This window comes from Castor canadensis, chromosome 5, assembly GCF_047511655.1.
Source record: "Castor canadensis chromosome 5, mCasCan1.hap1v2, whole genome shotgun sequence".
Taxonomy (NCBI): Eukaryota; Metazoa; Chordata; class Mammalia; order Rodentia; family Castoridae; genus Castor; species Castor canadensis.
This window is the reverse complement of record NC_133390.1, coordinates 13,444,250-13,457,064: the sequence shown is the minus strand read 5'-3', so window position 1 is coordinate 13,457,064 and position 12,815 is coordinate 13,444,250.

The window sequence follows — 12,815 nt, the reverse complement described above, 5'->3', positions numbered from 1 at the left end:
TTTCTCACCACTTATTTGGTCTTTTTACTACATTTATTGAAATGTACAGTTTTAAAATCAATTTATTTCTCCTCAATCCACCAAATTGAGAGGACTATATGATTTCCTACTGTGTTATTGTGTGTCAACATTACTAAAACAATAATCTATTTGGATACTAACTATTATTTTATATACACTTTCATTCTCCACTATTCCTTCTTCTCAATTGAATAAGCATAATAAAAATATGTTGTCATGCATTACATATGGCTCCTCATAAACTATGTTGTTATTTTCTACTAATAGAATACTTTCTCGAATACCAATTTTCCATTGCTCATGAGCTCTTCATTCACTCTCTCATCCCAATGACAAAAAACACAACATGCTCTTTTCATTTATGTCTTCCCACAAATTGTTCAAATGAGAAGCCTTTCCTATCTGTCTGCTGTATAACCTTCTGTATTTTAAATAATGTCTCTTTGATCAATTTCACTATAATTGCTTACCTATGGCATTTATTTCTTTTCTACATGATAGGTCAATTAGTTCCAGTCATATTTTATTTATTGACATTCAGCAAAGTATGTAGTATACTTTAATACTTTAATGTAATATACTTTGAATAAAGTATACTTTATTTAAAATAGGTATCATAGTGTAATTAATCAACATAAAACAATATTCAACTTCATATATTACCATTACAAGGACAATTATTTTTCCTTTATACAAGTGCTGTCATTCTTCTATATGTATTATTTTGTAATAAACCTCAGTTTTCATTAATTTCACCTAGAAGCATAATCTCTACATGATAGGGACTTATAGAAAATAACTTAATTTTTTTATAGATGAAGCTATCAGTTCCCTTAGTGAAAGTTCTTTGCTAGATTTATTAGGTGGAGTAACTATTTGCTGGATAAATATTTGGAGATGCTGTTTTAGTTGGAGCTGGTGTTTCCTCTAAGACATCTGCTTTTTATTATATCATCAAAGGAATGTGCCATGACAAATAATGACACTTTTTGCTGAAAATACATTTTTGAAAATCATTTGAGAACTGTAACAACTCACAAAAGTCCACATTTTATTGAGATTCAACAGAGCTAATCTTTAAGTAGGACTCAAAAGCAAAGACTAGACCTTTGTGAATAATCTATTTCTGAAACAAATTTGATTTGTAGGCAAGGTATAAGTAAAGATTGATACAAATATTCAAATAGAATTGGAAGAATAAATAGAAGCATTCACTTATATTCAATTTTCAAGCTTTTAAATAAAGAGAAAGTTAAAAGGGTCCTATCTCAAAAATTATCTAAAATATGCTTTTACACTGAAATATCCAGGAATGCTGAAAAAGATAGAGAAATCTTAGCTATCTGTTAAATTTCTTAAGGCTGTTAAGGAAAGAATTACAAAAATAACTGAAAGCCACAAAATTTTCTCTAAATGATTCTGAAAGCTAGAAGACTAGAATCAAGGATTCAGGACTGTGTCCTTTTGAATGGCTATGTGGAAGAATCTATCCACGTTTTTCTTTTACTCTCAACCAAAGCTAGCATCTTCCTGGCTTATAGGAGAATTGCTCAATTTCTGCATGTGTTATCATGTGCAGTTCTCTCTGTGAGTGTTTATAATTCTTCCTTCTCTGTGTACCTATATTCTGTGTCTCTTTACCTCTTCTTATAAGGACAGCAATCTCCCCTTAGCACCTTCACATTCTGCAGTTTCAGTTACACACAGTCAAGCAAGGGCTGAACAGTACAGAATAACAGGATATTTTCAGAGAGGCAAGAGATACCACATCCTTATAGTATTTATTAAAGTATTTATTAAATAAATTTCCTATTTTATTAGTAGTTATCATTTATCTCTTTTTATGAGATAAATTATATATTATTATGCATTAATATATTAATTTATTAACATATTAACATTATATATTTAAATTATATAATAAATTATTATATGTCATATGTTTAATTTTGTCATATCTATGTATATCCGGTATATCTAGAGTTCAGCACTATCCACAGTTACACATCCACTGTGGGTCTTGAAATACATATCCCACAGAAAAGGAGGAAACCAGTGTACACTAATTGGTTTGATTAAGGGCTCAACTTTCTCCAATATGATCTTAGTCTAAATAATTGAGTCTGTAAAATCCATACTTCCAAATAAGCTCATATTCTTAGGTTTTGAGCAGTACCCAATTTAAAAAGAATAATTTAACCTACATAGGCTCCTCTTCTTTTATGGGGTCAAAGGTTGAGTAGGGGAACACAACTGTCTGCACCTTGGACCACCAAAGGTACTCCTGGCCTCTCCAGCCTTATTCAGAAAAACGAGGGACAATTCAAGAGCACTTGCTCACTTCACCAAGGTAGAAATATCAGTAGGTTAGTGGAAGGGTCTCAATTACTCATCATTACATTGAAAGCAGAAGAGATGTTCCTTACAACTTTAGATACTATTAAGGACATTATCCTTATAAATATTAGGATGTCAGAATTTATTTGATTCTGTATAATATCTTATCAGAAAAAGAGCATCAGAGGAGGAAGTCAAATCTGCTGACCCAGTTACCTTTTCACTGAAGATTATTTCCAAAATAAAAGAAATGCAAAGTAATAATAATTCCATGGGGAAATGATTCTAATAAAAACATTAATAAGGATATGAAAATATAAAAATCTGTTGTACTCAAATAGATGAAAAATGTAACCAGATATTATATATTCAAAATGAAATTTTATTGTAAAATAACTCAGAACTGTCACAGAAGGGAAAAGTCAAAAGCCAAAACATCATAATCAAAAACAGCTGACAAGATATAATTTTAGTAATTGAATCCATGCCCAGAAACATAGATTCCCATTGATTCAAACAGTGTTGATTCATGGTGATTTCTTCTTTAAAAAATAATTAGATAATAAAAAATTAGAAAAACAATCTGAGTTCTGAAGTGATGATCAATTTTTTGAATAAAATTCAGAGGACGAGTATCTGCCATAGAAAGAAGGATGGAAGTAGCCACAGCCATAACCACCATAGCCACCAAAGCCATAGCCAGAACCAAAGCCATAGCCCAGGCCCCTGAAGCCACCAAGGCCATAGCCAAGGCCACCATAATAGTTGCCGTAGTAGTGGGTCATTGTGTCAGAGGCTGAAGATTGGGTTTGGTGTTGAAGGCAAGTTTCCTGAGAATGAATGTCACCTTCTGTACCTGGACGTTTATATTTTCTCAGTGGAGGTATGGCAAGCCACAACAAAGGAGCGCCATTCTCTTTGACTATCCCTGATGAAAAACAATGCTATTAACCCATACCTTTGCTATTAAGTGTAATTTTAAAGATTCATGAAAACATATTTTCCTTTGAGTAGAATTTAATTTTCATAAATAATAATTAGGGTTGTATTATACTCAAGTCTTCAAAGCTGATTTTGACATCTACTGTCACAAGAAAATTGAATCTTCCAAGCTCTCCTTTATTGGGCAGATATTTCTTGGAGTTTTCTGAGATTTTTTTAATATTGTCAAAGGATAGTTTCTTGTCTTTGATTAGACTTATTTATCTTTTCCAAATAACCTGCTGTTTTCCTTTTAATTATTTAATGATTAAATCATTAAATTATGAAAAATCATAAGTATAACCAATTAGATAACAAAATATTTATTTAGGTGGTAAGTTGATGACATTGGATCACCATCTTCACTGGATATATTGTGTGACAGTAATGAACTTTTAACTACATTTATCCTTGTAAATACTGAACAGTGTCATCACAGATTTTCTCTCTTGGAAAATAAATATCTCTCTTGTCCTTATATCATTCTCACCCGTTCTAATCCATAATCTTATTGGTTACTACCGGAATCCCCCTTATCCATGATAGATACAGTCAAAACCCCAGCAGACACTTGACACCACAGATGGCACCAAACTCTCGATATACTGTTTTATCTATACATTAATTCTTACTATAAAGCTTAATTTTTAAATTAAGCATGGTGAGAGGTTAACAGTAACTAATAATAGAACAATTATAAAAATATTCTTGTAAAATTTATATAAATGTGGTCTCTCTCTTGAAATAGTCAGGGCAAATATTCGTATGTTTAGACTACAGTTGGTCATTGGTAACTGCAACCACAGGAAAAAACCCCAGAAATAATTGGAGACCTACTGCATTGTTTCATATTCCTTGTCCATTTCGTACCCATACTTCGTGGTCCAGTCCCCTTGATTTTACTTTTTATTTATTTACTTTACCTAATCCCAATGTCAGTGTTCCTTCTGTTAGATTCAGACACTGAGGTAAAATTTGATACTGACAAATAACCTCAGAAAGGAAAAGAAAATAAATAAATACGGTAGGGGAGCCATGAGACCCTAACACAGTCCCTACAAAATCTCTCCTGGTCACCAGGTGTTTAGAATGTTTTGCCTTTCAGGGATACCATATTGAACAGTAATGCTGTGTCATTTATCCACTGGTGGCTGCCTTAAGAATTGTGTGACTATGGTTCCAATGCTGAGGTAGACCTGACTATTCTCACATCTCCTTACCTTTCCTGGCAGCACTGACTTCTGGAAGAGGAATCAGAGGTGTTATCCTTAACTCTGTCAAGTTTGAAAGATTTCTGTCTCTAGATGACTGAGGTTTACGTGTTGTCTTTTTAAAGAACTATATATATATATGCACATATATATGTTGTATTTATGTACATGTTTTGAAAACTGTTGTTAAAAACCTTAAATTATTACATAATAGAGAAAGTAATAACAACATCATATGGGATAATTCAAACTTTATTCTTCAAAAAAATAAGGTGATGGTTTAGATTTATTTTACAACAAAACCAAATTCTTATTGAACATAAAAATATTTTGTTATGGATTTGGTCAAATGGATGGTGTGTGGGTTTGTATGTGTCTGATTATTTTGGGGTTTTTTTTTTTTTGTTTGTGTTTCTCTAAATTCCTATACATGCTTCTATAATTTCAAAAGCAATAAAACATTAAGAGTGGTTCATGTTGATCTTCAAATAATTTCTAACAAAATGTAGGACTTCATAGGAACTTGAGGGATAGGAGCTAAGAAGTGAAGAGAGGAGAGAGGGCTATGATAATGCCTAGAGCAGAAGCTGAAATGTATCCCATTAGAGCCTGTTATGATTGCAGCACAGCAGTTTGGCTAGCTAGCAGCTGTTATTTTTATAATTATACTTGTTATTTTTGCTATACCTTTCCTTAAAGACAATATGAAGGAAAATTTTCTTCCAGTCAATATGAATGAAAAATAAACCATTTAAGTAATAGTTGAAATTCATTAAAAGATAGTTTCACTCTAATAATTCAACACTGACCCTTAAGGTCTGATTTGTTTTGTATTATTTCCATATTTTCTTCATCCACATGAGATACATCTTTTTATCCATTGTGACTTTTTCCTGCTAGATTAAATTCTAGTTTTTCCTGGTTCAGATAAAAATCTTTAGCATATTGTTTCTTCTGTTTAATTTCTCTATAATACTTCTAACACACCAAAAAACTTTTAGTAGCTAAATATCACCCCTAATTCAAAATAGTTTTGAGGAACAGGTCACCAGTATATTGGAGGGGGGAATCTTTCTACAAAAATTGTGTTGTGCAAATACTCTCATTAGTCTCTTTAAACCTACCAATGTGGTGACACAAAACACAGAATTGGAAGGAGGTGCTCAAAGTTGGCTCTTATGATCCAGTGCAGTGTGAGATGTCTCCAACACAACAACAAAAATTCTGCATGAAGGGAGATGCTGAATTTATTTGAATTTTGAAATGTTTAAACAGCCTAATTCTACTGCATGTTATATAAAGGAAGCCTACTCTTAGTGCAAACCACAGTAATGAAACAATGCATGTTTCAGATTTTAAAAAGGTTTAGATTTTTAAAAAATCTGAATCTAAAGTCTCAAATGTATTGAATGGCTAGAAAAAAATCAAATCGGGTGTTATAGATCCATGAAGAAAATGTATTAGATTGTATCTCCAGAAATGATAAGGAATTCAGTGGCATATTATTTCATAGCAGAGATAGCAATGCCTAGTTTGGTGAAATTCTGGATCACAAAAGTAGTTCCACACTGAAATAAATGTGCCTCTTCCATGATGACATCTTCAGAAGCCCAAGACAACCGTACAAAGCATCACTGATGATGCCATAATGGACAGAATCCCAAAATTCTGAGTTCTGAAAGATTATTTTTCAGTAGACTGCAGTAGACCAATATTTTGTATGGAAAGAGGAGCAATATTTTAGATTTTCACCACTGAAGTTTATTATGGAATGAACCCAAGAATATCAACAAAGAGATGAAGAGGAAATACTCATGTCAATAACACAGCAGAAATGTAGATAGCAACATGGGGGATGAAAATCTGGATGAAAAGAGCAAACCCTCATAGTTTTGAAGGATTAGTCAGCATTGTGATGTCTACTTCAGTGCCCCAAAATGGACTGTAAAATATGTCACTGGTAATACTGAATGAAACAAAAGAACAACATGATGAAAATAATATAAAAGCTATGAATTTTTAGGCAATGGACTATTTTTCAGAAAAATCCAGATAACCAGTATCTTCCATCGAAAGAGGGATGGAAGTGGCCACAGCCATAACCACCATAGCCCCGCAGGCCATAGCTGGAACCATAGCCATAGCCCAGACCACTGAAGCTCCCAAGGCCATAGCCATAGCCATAGCCCAGGCTACCAAAGCCACCAAGGCCATAGCCAAGGCCACTGTAGTAGTTGCTGTAGTAGTGGGTCATTGTGTGAGAGGCTGAGTGTTGGGTTTGGTGTTGAAGGTGAGTTTCCTGAGAATGAATGTCACCTTCTGCACTTGACTTTTATACTCACTCAGGGTGTTTCACACATTCCCATGTCTAATTCTCATTCTTAGTGCTTTCACAAGAATAGGCAAAACATCCCAATTATTTTGAGAAGTTTTAATGCCACTAATACATAATTTCTTTTATTTATTTGCTTCATCTTCACTTTTTAAAGACTTTTAATAAAAGGTAATTATTAGCAAGTCTTCAAAGCCTATGACTGTTCTCAACATAACCTAACGATTGCTAGATGCAATCTGCCTTCTTCTTGCATCATGTTTAATTCTTCTAGTCCTTGGCTTTCATTCTCTTTAGATATTACTTTTGCTATTTATTTCTTATAATAAGTTTGTGTTAGGGAATATTCATTGAGAGCTCAATCTATGGATCCACCCAGGCCTTTATTTCAAATCCTTGCTGTGTCCATTGCATGTCCTTTAGTCTTCAGTGTCTTGGAATCCCATAAAATGTCAATTTTCACATATCAACAAAGCAATAATTTTAATCTCTGTTTTGACCCTTGAGTTAACCTCCATGAACATAGGGTAACATGACCTGTATGCTTTCCTACTCTCTCAGTTCACAAAAGTAATAACATCAAAGGAATAAATTCAGCACTGTGGAAGATTCCCTTCTTATATTTCTTGAAGATCCTTAAAAGTACATGATCAAATGGAAATAAGAATTAAAAGAGACATCTATGAGATTATTTAAATGAAGGATGAATTTCTATCATTTTTTAGAAAATCTGGGCTTGAATATTTCTGAACTTATTGATGTATAGGAAGAGTATATCACTGTAAGGCGATAAGACTGCCACCTAAAAAGAAGTTTTATTTAAGTCATTTGTAAGTATCTGTTAGTAAGATACATAATTCCAAAAGAAAATTTGTTATTCAGTGTTCAAAGATTGGCAAAATTTAAGTGAGAAAAGATCTTTTAAGATGAATGAATAAAATTTAAATCACACTTGCTGCGTCAATAAAGTAATTTTATTGGAAACATATAAAGATATTTTCTCCATGGGATAAGGAAGTTAGCACAATGTCCCTGCAGCAATGATGAAAGAAATTCCATCTGGATTGATGAAGCTCTAAATCATGGAAATAATCTCTTTTACTTCATGATGTTCCTAACTATGCCATTGTGGTATGTAGCTTCATTATGAGTTCATGTGTGGCTATTAGAAAAGCATTGTTCAATACAGAGGTCAAGGTTATGCAAGATTTTGATGACATCTGAGGAAAAAAAAGAATAGGCTAAAATAATAAAAGTTTAAAGGACAAAGAAGTTAACAAATTTGTGAGTGGAATGTGAAGAACCCCTTCCTTCCATAAAAAGAATGTAACAGTTGGTCAACAAATCCTCAAGATCCTAAATCTTGACCATGAAACTATCAAGATGAGTCACAGCCCTGCTGGCCACAGGTGTTGCCATAGTGGCTTGTAGGATAAAGAGTCCAGTCCAGTTTTGATGATGGAAGTGTGCCACCTATGCTCAAAGGACATCATTCAAAGAGGGAGCACCATCTTAATCCATCTTTGAGAAGAGTGGTCAATATTGCCAAGTTATTTTTATTTATTTCCTAAGAAAAATACATAAAATAATCATTCATCCACACTGCAATTTTTAATATAGGTTTAAATTTTATTGCAATTTGTTCAGTTTAATACTTTTTTAGTCAGCATTTCCTTCTCTCAGGTCTTTCAAATTCTACTTCTGACCATTGCTTTTTATCTTGGAAAAATAATTAAGCTATTTCTGTTTTCTTAGGTCTATGAAGATCATAATATTTTGTTTTGTTTTGTTGGCAAGCACTCTACACCAAGTTAAACCCTCAGGGCATAATATTTTAAGTGCATGAAGTGTATTACTGATAAGTGAAATCTTTAAAAATTGAAATTGTGTGTGTATGTAAATTTTTTCTAGTTGTTTACAGTGATAAGGAATGTATTTGGTAATAATTATTCCTATCACAATTCCAACAACACGACAGATGTTTATAATGAAGTAACTAAATAAATGAAATATATTTATTAAAAAATCTAAAAGAATAACTTCTGTAACAACGTCTGCCATGAGTTAGTGCCATAGGTCACACAGTTCTGTGTAATTTATAAATAGAAAGTAGACATTATGGTGACCTAACCTATTTGAGTTTAAATTAGATATAAAGCAAACAAATTCAAGTTTTAAAGAATTTAGCAAACTCCATACTTAAAACATTTGGTCAGGAAGGAAGAAGTAATTAATTGTCCTAAAAGTACTTGAAGTAAATGTTATAGCTAAAATAGTTTGAGAATAATTATTCCTAAGAAAAATAATCCCACAGGAAAAATAATTGTTCATTCTTACAAATATTGCTTAGGTATTGCAAAGCATACAAAATGTGCTCATCTGAATGCATTGCCAAGAAAGCAAATTTACCATGCAATAAGTAAGTTTGTAGGAAAAATGAACAGGACCATTAATATAAAATATAAATGTAGTAGCATGTTAAAAAGTATTGATAGTACATTTTTCAATGTCAAGAAATCCATAGTCAAAATTGAAACTTATTCCAAGGTGAATAAGTTTTTGGTGCAGTTTTATGTTTTGTGAATAAAGCTAAACTCTAAATAAAGTAGTTGAAATTAAATATCCAAAGTGAAACATTGAAAAACTCAATGGAGTAAATAGACTTAGCTAACGATATAAAATGTCTGAAGATTTTTTAAAAATCAAGTTTTTCTTATAGAAAGAGGGATGGTAGAAGTCATGGCCATTTCCACTGTGGCAGTCAATCCAGAGTTAGGGCCAGAGACAGAAACAAGACCACGGACCACAGCACGTTCACAAAAGTTCATAATGACACTAGTGATGTAGAATTGTGAACAACAGTTATTAGAAATTCTTAATTAATTACGATAAGGTATAGGCATCAGTATTGTTTTTATTGGTATGCATTAAAGTGTATATAGTAGGAGGTCTTTTCCATGTATTGCCAAATTCAATTTGCAAGTATTTTAGTGAGGGTATTTCTATCTGTATCTTTAAGAGGGTTTGTCATTGTGTAATTATCTGAATTTAGTACAGGCGTAATACTGGCTTCATAGAATGGGTTTGGAAATGTTTCTTCTCATTCTATTTTATGAAATCATTTGAGAAGTATTGGTGTTAGTTATTTAAAGGTCTGGTAAAATTCAGGAATGTATCCATCCAGTACTGGGTTTCTTTTTCTTGGTAGATTCTTTGTTACTGTTTCAATCCCTCTGCTTGTTTCTGATCTGTTGAGGTTTTTTTTTTTTTTTTTGATATTCTCTTGGTTCATTTTATTTGTTTTTTGTTTTGTTTTGGAGGCAGAACATCACATCATTGTGTAGGTCAGCTAGGAAAAAATTTATAATCCTCCTGCCTCAGCATCCTGAGTACTAGGATTACTGCATCTGCAAGATGCCCAGCCTCTCAGCTGCAAAGTAGATTATATATGTCTATGAATTCAACCATTTCTTCTAGATATTCCAAATTATTGTAATGGATTGGCAAAATATTTCCTGATAATCCTCTGGATTTCAGTGGTGTCTGTTTTAATATCCCCCTTATTTTCAGTCTTTCTCTTCTCTTCATTAATTTGGCTGTTTGGTAATCTTGTTTATCTTTTCAGAGAGTTGACTCTGTTTCATTTGTCCTTTGTATTTTTCACTTAGTCTCCATTTCGTTAATTTCTGCCTTGATCTCTACTGTTTCTTTAATCTACTAATTTTAGGTTTGATTGTTCTTATTTCCCTAAAATCTTGATGTGCATCATTAGGTCTTTTTTCTTTTAGATCACTCTTACTTTTTCTTAGTGTAGGCACATATAGCTATAAGATTCCCTCTTAAAACTATTATCGTTTTATCCCACAGATCCTGCCACATGGTGTTTTCATATTTATTTGATTCTAGGAATTTAAAGAAAATTCTACCCCGGTTTCCTCAATGAACTATTCATCATTCAAAATAATATTGTTCAATCACCACAGTATATTTTCTGTAGTTTCTCTTGTTGGTTTCTAGTTTATTCTATTATCATCTGGTAAGATGTAAGAATTTATTTCTTTTTGGTACTTTCTAAGAGTCGTTTTATGGCCTAAAATGTTATCTATTTGGGAGAGAGTTCTGTGGATGCTGAAAACACGGGACTATTGCACCTGTTGGATGAAATACTGTGTAGATACCTACTAAGACCATTTGTTCATACTGCAGCTTAATTCTGAAGTTTTTAAAATATTTTTAGTTGGAATATATTCATTGTACAGGGGGATGTCCTTGAGACAACTTGTGACAATTTTAAATACACTTACTTGTATAATAGTTAAATGGCTCCCACCTTCTCTCCCACCCCTGCAACCACCTTCCCCCACAGTTAAATGACTTGTAAGAGGTTTCATCATTTTATTTCACATGTATGTGAAGAACATCAACCATATTCTTTCACCTTCATCTCCTCTATTCACCCTGTCCCATCCCGCAGTTACCCCCCACACACACACACGCCTTGCCTATCTTACAGTACTGTCTTTTGTTATTAATATCTAAGTTGATGTTCAAAGGGGGTTTTCAATGTATTCCAGCTGTGAATATACTTTTCTTTGGTTTGTTCAAGCCTTTTCACTGCTCTCCCTTACACTTTTACCTCTATGCCCTAATTTTCAACAGCTTTCAATACACATCTTTATATCCTCTACCTTCATCTACATTATAATTTATTTCCTTGTTGATGCTTTATCATTCACTTTTTCTTTCCCTCCTTCCCCCAAGTTCCATAGAGTAGCTCCACTATTGAAAACATGTTCTACATATGAGTCTGTATATGGTGTTTGTTTTTGTGTGTATGTTTATCTTTTGGATCTATCTTCCACATATGGGAAAAAACATGTAGCCTTTGTATTTCTAAGTTGGCTACTTCACTTAACTTGATGTTCCCCAATTGCATCCATTAACTTACAATCCACATGGTATCATTTTTCCTTCTGGATGAATACAACTCCATTATATAGAGAGACAGATACAGATAGATAAATAAGGATATAGATATAGATATATCAAAATTTCTTATTCTATTCATCAGTTGTAGGACATCTGGTTTGTTTCATAGTTTGACTATTGTGTTACAATAAACATCAGTGCGCAAGTATCTCTCTTGTATCCTGACATATATTCTTTTGGATATAAGACCAGGGGCAGAGAATAAATCAATTTTGACTTATCATACTGTATAGGATATGGATCTAGTTTAGTAATATCATAATATGATTTTAACAATTATTACAGAAAAATATAAACCCAGTTGTGGCAAAAAAAAATGTGTTTAAGAAAAAATAATTGCAGTCGCATAAAAAACTGCTGCAATAATCCTGGAAGTTGTCAAAGACATCCAAACTGAAACTCTGCCCCAGCACAGTGGGTGGAATGTGGAGCTAGTGAGCTAAGGGTTTTATGTAGACTGATTATTTCAGTGACAATGAAGAAATGTGGGTAAGATCAAATTTTCAAGGTTTGTGACCTAAATAAACTGCTAGCTAGTTATGATTTCAGTAGAAGATTAGCAAAATTTTTATTTCAGATTATTTGTATATACATTGACACCTTGATACTGAAGTAAAAATATCATGCTAGGGAGCAGTATTTAATTGGTATATTCATGTAATAATCTTTTTCTATAATTTATACTTATATGTTAATTCTACTCAGAAACACCTCACACATTTGCCTAATGCACAGCTAATTTGCGTCTTAATTTTCAAAACTTGTTTGAGAACTAAAATATTTGTTTCCAGGAGGTTTTATAGAACTGTAAGTTGTTGTGGATGTTTTCATATACTTTACTTTAGTTTGATTATTGGATGATTGGAAATCTAAAGAAATAAGCTTCATCATAGTTATGCAATATAAGAAAGAATGCAATGAGAAATTTTAGAGCTTGCCATGGT